This window comes from Bos grunniens, chromosome 15 (genome assembly GCF_055505025.1).
Source record: "Bos grunniens cultivar Pamir isolate PY7600 chromosome 15, Bosgru_T2T1.0, whole genome shotgun sequence".
Classification (NCBI taxonomy): Eukaryota; Metazoa; Chordata; class Mammalia; order Artiodactyla; family Bovidae; genus Bos; species Bos grunniens.
Genome location: NC_141179.1, coordinates 76,430,004 through 76,438,412, shown reverse-complemented (window position 1 = coordinate 76,438,412; position 8,409 = coordinate 76,430,004). Strand labels below are relative to the sequence as shown.

Genomic DNA, 8,409 nt, shown 5'->3' with positions numbered 1-8,409 from the left:
ATGGCTTTGCCCTGGCCAATCTGATATAATTTAGATCAATCACAATTCACCCTGGAATTGTGGAACTCTGGAAGAGGCTGGCCTCGGGAAAGCAACGGGCCACCCGACACTTGAACAAAATGGGGGCTCTTTGGTCTAGAAGTGAGGGTTATGGCGAACACCCAGCAGTGGCTGCCATTTGCACCTTCTATTAACATGATCATAAGCCTCGAGGAATTTCTGGAGGAGGTTGATGGGATAGAATTCACTCTCTCAAAATAAACTGCAACCATATACAAACATTCCTTGCAGGAGTAGAAGGCTTTGTGATGATGACTGTTCCGTGAACTATTCTTAGTATCTGCAGTGGCAACAGCGATCACACAAGCCCCACAGGCCTGCTCCTGCATTTCTGCGCATTTCAAGGACAGAGTGAAGAGAGGCAATAAGATGTTCAAAAGACTGTAAGTGTTGTTTCTCCTTATGGCTGCTGGAAAATGCTGTAAACAGCTAGACTGACTCCCTGCAGGAAGTTCCTCTTCTGGGGAGGTAGCAAAAGAAGGCCACTTTTAGCTGGTACCTTCCAGAGTGGCAGTGCCCATCAGCTCTGGTTCAGAGCTCCTGCCACCTTTGCCCCCTGGTTCTGTGTCCTACAGCTCCCCTTGTGGCTCAGCTGATAAAGAATCTACCTGCAAAGCGGGAGACCTGGGTTCAATCCCTGGGTTGGGAAGATCCCCTGGAGAAGGGAAAGGCTACCCACTCCGGCCTGGAGAATTCCATGGACTATTGGGGTTGCAAAGAGTCAGACACGACTGAGCAAATTTCCTTTCACTTCTGTGTCCTACTTAAGTTTCCACAGGTATGACAAGGCCACCAAAGAAGTTAGATTCTGAGTCTTCCCTGGTGGGCCAGTGGTAAGACTTCATGCTCTCAATGCAGGGGGCCTGGGTTCCATCCCTGGTCGGGAAACTAAGGTCTCATGGGCCGAAACTAAGAGTTCCCATGTCACAACTAAAGATCTTGCATGCCGGGACTGGGAGCCAGCGAAGCCAAATAAATAAGTGAATATTTTTTAAAAAGGAAGAAGAAGAAGTTATATTCCACGAAAGAGGGCATGAAATGGTGGCCCGAGGCTGAATCTGGTCGGTGTACATGCCACACAGCCTACACAGTATTTTATAGACCTGAGTCACTGTTTAAACAAATCAGGAGATGGCGTGTAGAGATTCAGATTTCCAGCTCCTCTTGCCAAAGGAGTTCTAGCAGTATAGACCCACATTCCCAAACAGCAAACATATAGACCCAGAGTCCTGGAAAAGAACTCTGCCATGGCTCCCCTGTGTGAAACTGTGCGTGCATGCTAAGTCACTCAGCCCTGTCCAACCCTTTGCAACCCCGTGGACTGTAGCCCACCAGGCTCCTCTGTCCATGGGGTTCCCCAGGCAAGAATACTGGAGTGGGTTGCTGTGCCCTCCTCCAGGGGATCTTCCCTGGGTCTCCTGCATTGACAGGTGGGTTCTTTATCACTCACACCACCTGGGAAGCCCTCCATTCCACCACGATTCCCATCCAGCTCGCCTCCCTCCCTTGTGTGACTGGTGGGCCTCATTGCTGTTTTTATCGGGAGTTCACTCCTGTGATAAATAAGGGGTCACCTCTCCTGTGATTGCAGTGGGAGGGGAGGATCAGAGACCCATTTAGCTGATGAAGGTGGTAGGGACGGAGAGTCCTGGCAGCTCCAGCTCCAGCCAGGGCAGCTCTTTCCCACCCAGCAGGTGGCTCTGGGCAGGTCTCAGAGCTGAATCCACAGGCCTGTGTGGCAGAAGTGACAAAGTCCTGTAATTCTCTCTGCTGAGAGCTCCCACCTAATAATCACAGCTGCTGTTCACGTAGCAGACAACATGCTAAGTACGCAACCTGCATTATCCCATCCAGTCACCGCGTTGCCCTCTGGAGTAGGAATTTTTGTCATCCTTACTCTGTATATTAGAAGCTCAGGGACATCATGTCATATTGCCTATGGCCACACAGCTGGGAAGTGGACGGGAAACTGAGTCTGCAGAGATGTTATCTTGCCCACGTAAAGATGCCCAGCCCACAGATAGCAGAGCTGGGATTTCAACTTAGGTCCAATGGCCTAGAAGTTGAAAACTAATGGTCAGAGGGGCAAACTAGTTTTGGAAATTAGGAATTTGGGCCCTTTGCTGGGTTCACTGGCCCCCAGTCTGCTGTAGGCCCCACTAATCCCTGTTGACTCACATCCTGGCTTCTCCTGGTTGCCTGTTGCTTGCCTGGCCTCTGGAGAAGGTGACAACCTTCATGTTCTTTTTATGCTCCCTCACCTTCTCGCAGAGTCCAACTCAGGTGAATATGAGCTCTTGGTTCTAGGACAGAGCTGGAAGTCTGTGATTGTCTCTGTTGACCCCATCCCACCAAGTTTCATGGGAGCTGAGAGCTGAGATCAAGGATGTATGGTTTGGGTTCAGATTCAGCTCCATGACCACAATGCTATTCCAAAGCTCAAGCTTTGTTGGATAGATTGGGCTGGCTCCAGGATCCACTGGCTCATGGGGGGGTGGTTGAGTTGACTCTACTGTTCTGAGTCATTTCTTTCTATTTGAGATTCCATGTAAAGTGGCCCTGCTTTAAAGCAGGGTTTGTTAAAGGGTATGTCAGGTGTGGGTCCTCAGGGTCTCATTTTCCTTTCTGGGGGAGGGGGCAGGACAACCTGGGTCTACATGAGCAAGTATCAGGGCAAGAGTTTGGGATCAGGCTGGATGGGGCTGGTGGTTACACAGAGCAACCAGAAAGTCCAGGAGACAAGGGAGGGTGGAAGTTCAAGAGCAGAGTCCAATTTGGTACAGGGGAAGGAAGAAAGCCATGGAAAGGCTAGGAGCAGGCCAGGGATCACAGTGCAGAGTGGGAAGAAGAGAGGAGGGTTGCTTGGAGGTTTGGAACCAGACAGGTGCCCAGGAGCATGCTCTGACAGGTGCTGTTGGATGAGAAATTCAGTTCAAGCCCCAGATGGGCTACATCATCCCATTGTTCTAGTCATGGGTGCTTAAGGCTTAGGACAGGACCACGTTAACCGCAAAACAGAAAAGGAGATCTAAACCAGCTAAAATGCTTCTGGCTACAAAGGGAAAGCCTACTGAAAGAGGCTTAAATTGTGCCTGAGTTTCTTAATTCCAGCACTCAGTGATGTCACCAAGGACCCAGGTTCTCTCCATCTCTCCACTCTGATGGTGTGTAGGCTAGACTTCCTAAAAATGACTCTTCTCACGATTCCAAACGGCTGCCAGAGCTCCAGCCATCTTGCTGAGGATCCCTCAAGAGGCCAGAGCAGGAACATTCCTGTTTTGTGTCTCTTTTGAAGAGTTAGGAAAGTTTCCCAGTAGTGGACTAGCCACTAGTAGACTTTTCATGTCTTCTCAGTCAATTCCATTTTAACTAATAACAGACAAGGAGACTGGGATTACCATGATTCATTTTCACTCATCAAGATTTAGTGCCTTCTTTACCCTCTGCAAGTCTCAGAAGAAAAAGGATCAAAATTATGGCAATGGCAGCACAGACAAAGAAGCAGGGATTGGTACTGGGTCCAAAAAATACTGTATGTGCCACAAAGTGTTCTCGCGTTCTCTGCCGAAGTCTCAGGGCCCCATTAGTAGGGTAATACGCAGAAGGCCCCCACCCCCTTGTTAGCACAGTGGACCATAGTGTTCGTTGCTCAGTCATGTCTGACTCTGTGACTCCGTGGACTGTAGCCTGCCGGGCTCCTCTGTCCATGGAATTCTCCAGGCAAAAATGCTTGAGTGGGTTGCCATGCCCTGCTCCAGGGGAACTTCCCGACCCAGGGATGGAACCCAGGTCTCCCACACTGCGGGCAGATTCTTTACTGTTTGAGCATAACTAAATCTAAATTGCATCCTCAGTATGTAAATGGGTGAAACTGAGGCTGCCCTGGAGTGGAGGCTGGGGGTCCACTTGGTTCTCCCTTCTGCTTTAAGGGGCTCCCCAAATTTCCTAGAGGAACGGATCTAATCTAGCCTCCTTCCCCCTGTTTTATAGACAAGGAAACTAAGTTATGGAGGGTCGGGGATTAGATGACTGTGGACACAGAACTAAAGACCAGTGTATCTCAAAAGCAGTGGAAAGATGATCTTGCCTCACGGGGTACCTGGAATGAAGATGTAAAGAGACTAGTTCAGGCTGTGCATATAGTGCGCTCAATAAGGCTTAGGGGAATGAAAAGTGAGGTAAGGCAGGGATCCTGTGGATGGTGACCTGGGGAGGAAGCAGAGAGAGGCTCGCTAGATGGATGGAAAATCATGTAACCCTTCTGGGGCTACAGAGCAGCCTGGGAGTCAGACTGCAGACCTAGTAGAAATGCAGCTGCCCCTACCCAGCCCCCCTCCTCACCCCACAGGCTCCTTCCAAATCCTTCCACTTGCCTGGGGCTCCTCTGAGACTATTTCCTCCTTCCCAAGCCAGTCTGTACCTGGACAGAAAGCTGATGGTGAATGGGAGTTACAAAAGTAGGCAAAGACCACCCACATGAGAACAAGCAGGCTATCTATTCTGAACTTGCTGTAGCAGGGGAGTCAGCCACCATCACTTGCAGTGTGGCAAAGATTCAAAGGCAGGCAGAGGAATGGGAAGGCTTTCTAGAGAAAAGGGAATGCTTCAGGAGGCTTTAAACTGATCGGAAAGGTGGAGGTGCGCTCATTAGAAGTGGGAGGGGATCCTGTGTGATTGCTTGGTCCTTAGTTGGAAGTAGGGAGTGGGTATCAAAAATAGGGAAATAGGCTGTCATTGCCCAAATCTTGACTCTTCTGGGCTCGTGTCACTGGAGGTACCGGTTTAGCTTCCAGGTCTGACTGCTGCCAAAGTTGTGGGTCAGAGTTCTATTGTCATATATGGTCTGGCCCATGTCCCTCTGTGTTTTCAGTCTCATTGTACAGAAAGGTCACCCAGCTCTGTGATTTGGGGCAGGATACTAACTTCTCTGGGCCTTGGTTCCCTCATCTGTGAAAGGGGGCTGTTAATAGTACCTGCTACAGGGGCTTCCCTGGTGTCCTGGTTAAGACTTCGCCTTTCAACACAGAAGGTGTGGGTCTGATCCCTGGTTGGGGAGCTAAGATCCTGTATGCCTCCTGACCAAAAAACAAAACATACAAAGAAGCAATACTGTAGCAAATTCAATAAAGATTTTAAAAATTGTCCACATCAAAAAAAGAAAGTTCCACATCTTAAAAAAAGAAAAACAAAACAGTACCTATTGCAGATGTTAATCTGGGTCAATGGGTGTCAGATGTTAACGGGTAATATGCTTAGAGGAGCACCCGGCATGTGGTGAGCATCTAACAAATACTAGCAATAATAATAGTCACGGTGACTGTCATTATTTTTAAAAAATGGTGATCGATGATGCTTAGCAGAAAGGGCCTGAGAGAAGGGGTCTGGGTCCTGCCCCATCGCACTGCAGCTTTGGGCAAGTCAATCACACATTCTAAGCCTCAGGCTTGTCTGTAAGATCTGGGGCTGATTCAAACTTGCTCCCAGCTCTACGGCCGTACATTCCCCACCAGGGCTCAGCGATCCCCTGCAGTCACCCTCACACTAGTCACCACCCCCTCCCTCCCTCCCCCCTCCCCCAGCCTTCCTTCATCTAAGCTCCCAGCACACCTGGGCCAGCTGCTTCTGTGCAGCTGGCTCCGGTGTCCCCGTTTTAGCCAGTTCCAGGTCCTAAATTTAGCCCTCTCACAGGAGCCGAGGTTTTCAGTGGGGGCAGGGCCCGTGTCCAGTGAGGCAGCTATGTGATCATCAGATGAGGGCCCAGGAGGACTGAATACCACACTCTAGTTTATCCTTGATGGCTCAGGCTTATCATGTGACCCTAACGAGGGCCTCAGTTTTCTTATCTAGTAACCAAAGTTCACGTACGTCAACTCCTTAAATCATCATGTTCTCTCTTCTTTCAGTCACTCAGTCGTGTCCGACTCTTTGCGACCCCATGGACTGCAGCATGCCAGGTTTCCCTGTCCATCACCAACTCCTGGAGCTTGCTCAAACTCATGTTCATCACGTTGGCGGTGCCATCCGACCATCTCATCCTCTGTCGTCCCCTTCTCCTCCCGCCTTCAGTCTTTCCCAGCATCAGGGTCTTTTCCAATCTCTTCATTAGAACAACTTTCTTTCTTTCATATGGCAAAAGGATTTGAGAGGGTAAGTGATTTATCTAATTCATTCCTCTCACTGCTGTTGCTGCTGCTAAGTCGCTTCAGTGGTGTCCGACTCTGTGCGACCCCATAGGCGACAGCCCATCAGGCTCCCCAACCCCTGGGATTCTCTGGGCAAGAACACTGGAGTGGGTTGCCATTCCCTTCTCCAATGCATGAAAGTGAAAAGTGAAAGTGAAGTCGCTCAGTCGTGTCTGACTCCTATCGACCCCATGGACTGCAGCCCACCAGGCTCCTCCGCCCATGGGATTTTCCAGGCATGAGTACTGGAGTGGGTTGCAATTGCCTTCTCCGGATAAGAACAATAACTCACTGTATTTTCAGAACGATGCTGAGCATCAATTCACAACCATTTTTCGTGGCAGGATGGACAAGGATTATCCCCATATCTCAAGAAAAGTGAGGCCTGGAAAATGTTAGGAGACTTGTCCGAGGCCCCCTAGCTTCTAAGAAGTGGAACCCAGGTCTCCAGACTTCTGATCAAGTGCTCTGCAAAAACAGAAGTAAAGAGTGATACATTCTGGAAATGTGTGTGTCAGTGTTGAATCAGCTTCCTGTTCCTAAATTTTCCATTTCATCCACCATTTTTCTTTTTTTTTTCCTCTGGGCAGCTTGACTTCCACATCTGTGCCTTTTTGCACCAAACTATTTTATGCTTGTTTTTGGGGGGCATATTAAAATATTTTTTGAGGTTTTTTTTTTTTTTTCCAAGTTGTATTCCCACTATTTCAGGGTATCTTTGTTGATGTCAGATGTGTATATATGACATGTATATGGTTCTCTTTAAGCCTTCCTGGCCTTTTCTTAGAGGAAATTTTGGAGATAAACTCCTTCTTGATATGTACATTATCCCCTTAGCAACCCGTAACCACTGGAATCAAAGGGGAAAAGTGATCTTATTTTTATGTTACAAACAAGATACTTTGTTAAAAAAAAAAGAAAAGTGTGGAGGGGAACCAAAGAGAAGGGGAACTGTGGACTTGCCAGTGAAGACACACTTCCTTTGCTTCTTGTAGGCGAAACATTCCTGGGGACGGCCCTGGCTCCTTTAAATACCATAGAGATGAGCTGGGGGTGGTGGTGCTGACTGTGGGAATCTGGGATGCTGGAAGGCTGGCTCTGGTTTTCTCTGGGCTTCATGTGCATCAGAACTGGGGTGTTCTGCTGCATGTGGATGCAAATCCATCCTCAGACACCGTCCATCTTTGTGCTTTTTTGTGTGGAGGTCTTGGACAGCAGGCTGTTCAGTTGTGTCCTGTGAATTGAGGCTGCCTGAATTTTTTTCAAACTATTTAGATTTTTCTAGAATCTTATTTAAGAAAGGGCTAATAACATGAAGAATGTTGTCTCAATCTTCTGACTATACAGAGGGTGCAGAAATGATTATATCCCTTCTCTGTTTAAGGGACCTGGTGATGGCTTTAAAACTGATTAGAATCAAGACCAGATGGACCACTGCATTGAAGGCTGATCACACCGTGACCCACTCTCCTTTTCTATACAGCCCCTCGCCAAACAAAACCTCTCACCACTCCTTGTGTACTCTTTCCTCAGGTTAATCTTGTTTCCTGGTCAGTCCACCCCTGCTCCTGGAGCCCCTGCTTCCCTAGTAATATTCAAACACCCTGGCCCTTGTGAAGACGTGGTCTCTCCATCTTCTGAGATCTCAGGGCAATACTGCATCTGTTACGGGAGCCTTGATGTGTGTTTATATTCTTGTCCCTGGAAGCAGATTTGGATTCTCATGCCAGTATGTCCCAGCACCAGTGCCTGGCATGCAGTAGGTACTCAAAAAATGCTGGGTATACTTAAGGGCCCTGTGGTGAAGCAGCGGTGCTCTGAAGGCAGAGACTTCTGTCTGACTCCCACTGCTGCCTCTTTATTCCTATGCTCCTTCCTGAGCCTCCGTGTGCCCATCTGTAAAATGGGGGAATGGGTGATGGCGCCCACCTCAAGGCGTGTTGGGGAGGGTTGTGGAAATGAACAATGGAGCAGAGCACTCAGCAGCGTCTTGCCTCCGGCAAGAACCCAGAAAGTGGCGACAATTACCAACAGGAAACTTGAGGTCTGGGATCAACCCCTGGCCTGGAGGGAGAAGAGGTTCTGAGAAGGACTGTTGTGCTAGAACCCAGGCTTGCTGATGCCAGGGCTGGGTCTTTGTTCACAGGGCCCATCCAGACCCCGCCTA

At 48.9% G+C, this 8,409-nt stretch overlaps 1 long non-coding RNA gene across 1 annotated transcript; it reads left to right on the top strand.

Moving 5' to 3' along the window:
• The first annotated feature begins 291 nt into the window (after positions 1-291).
• LOC147358503 (uncharacterized) lies at positions 292-6,748 on the top strand. The gene is made up of 3 exons (XR_015142357.1): positions 292-443; positions 5,964-6,207; positions 6,587-6,748. It is a non-coding gene; the product is annotated as an uncharacterized LOC147358503 (long non-coding RNA).
• The last annotated feature ends 1,661 nt before the right edge of the window (positions 6,749-8,409 follow it).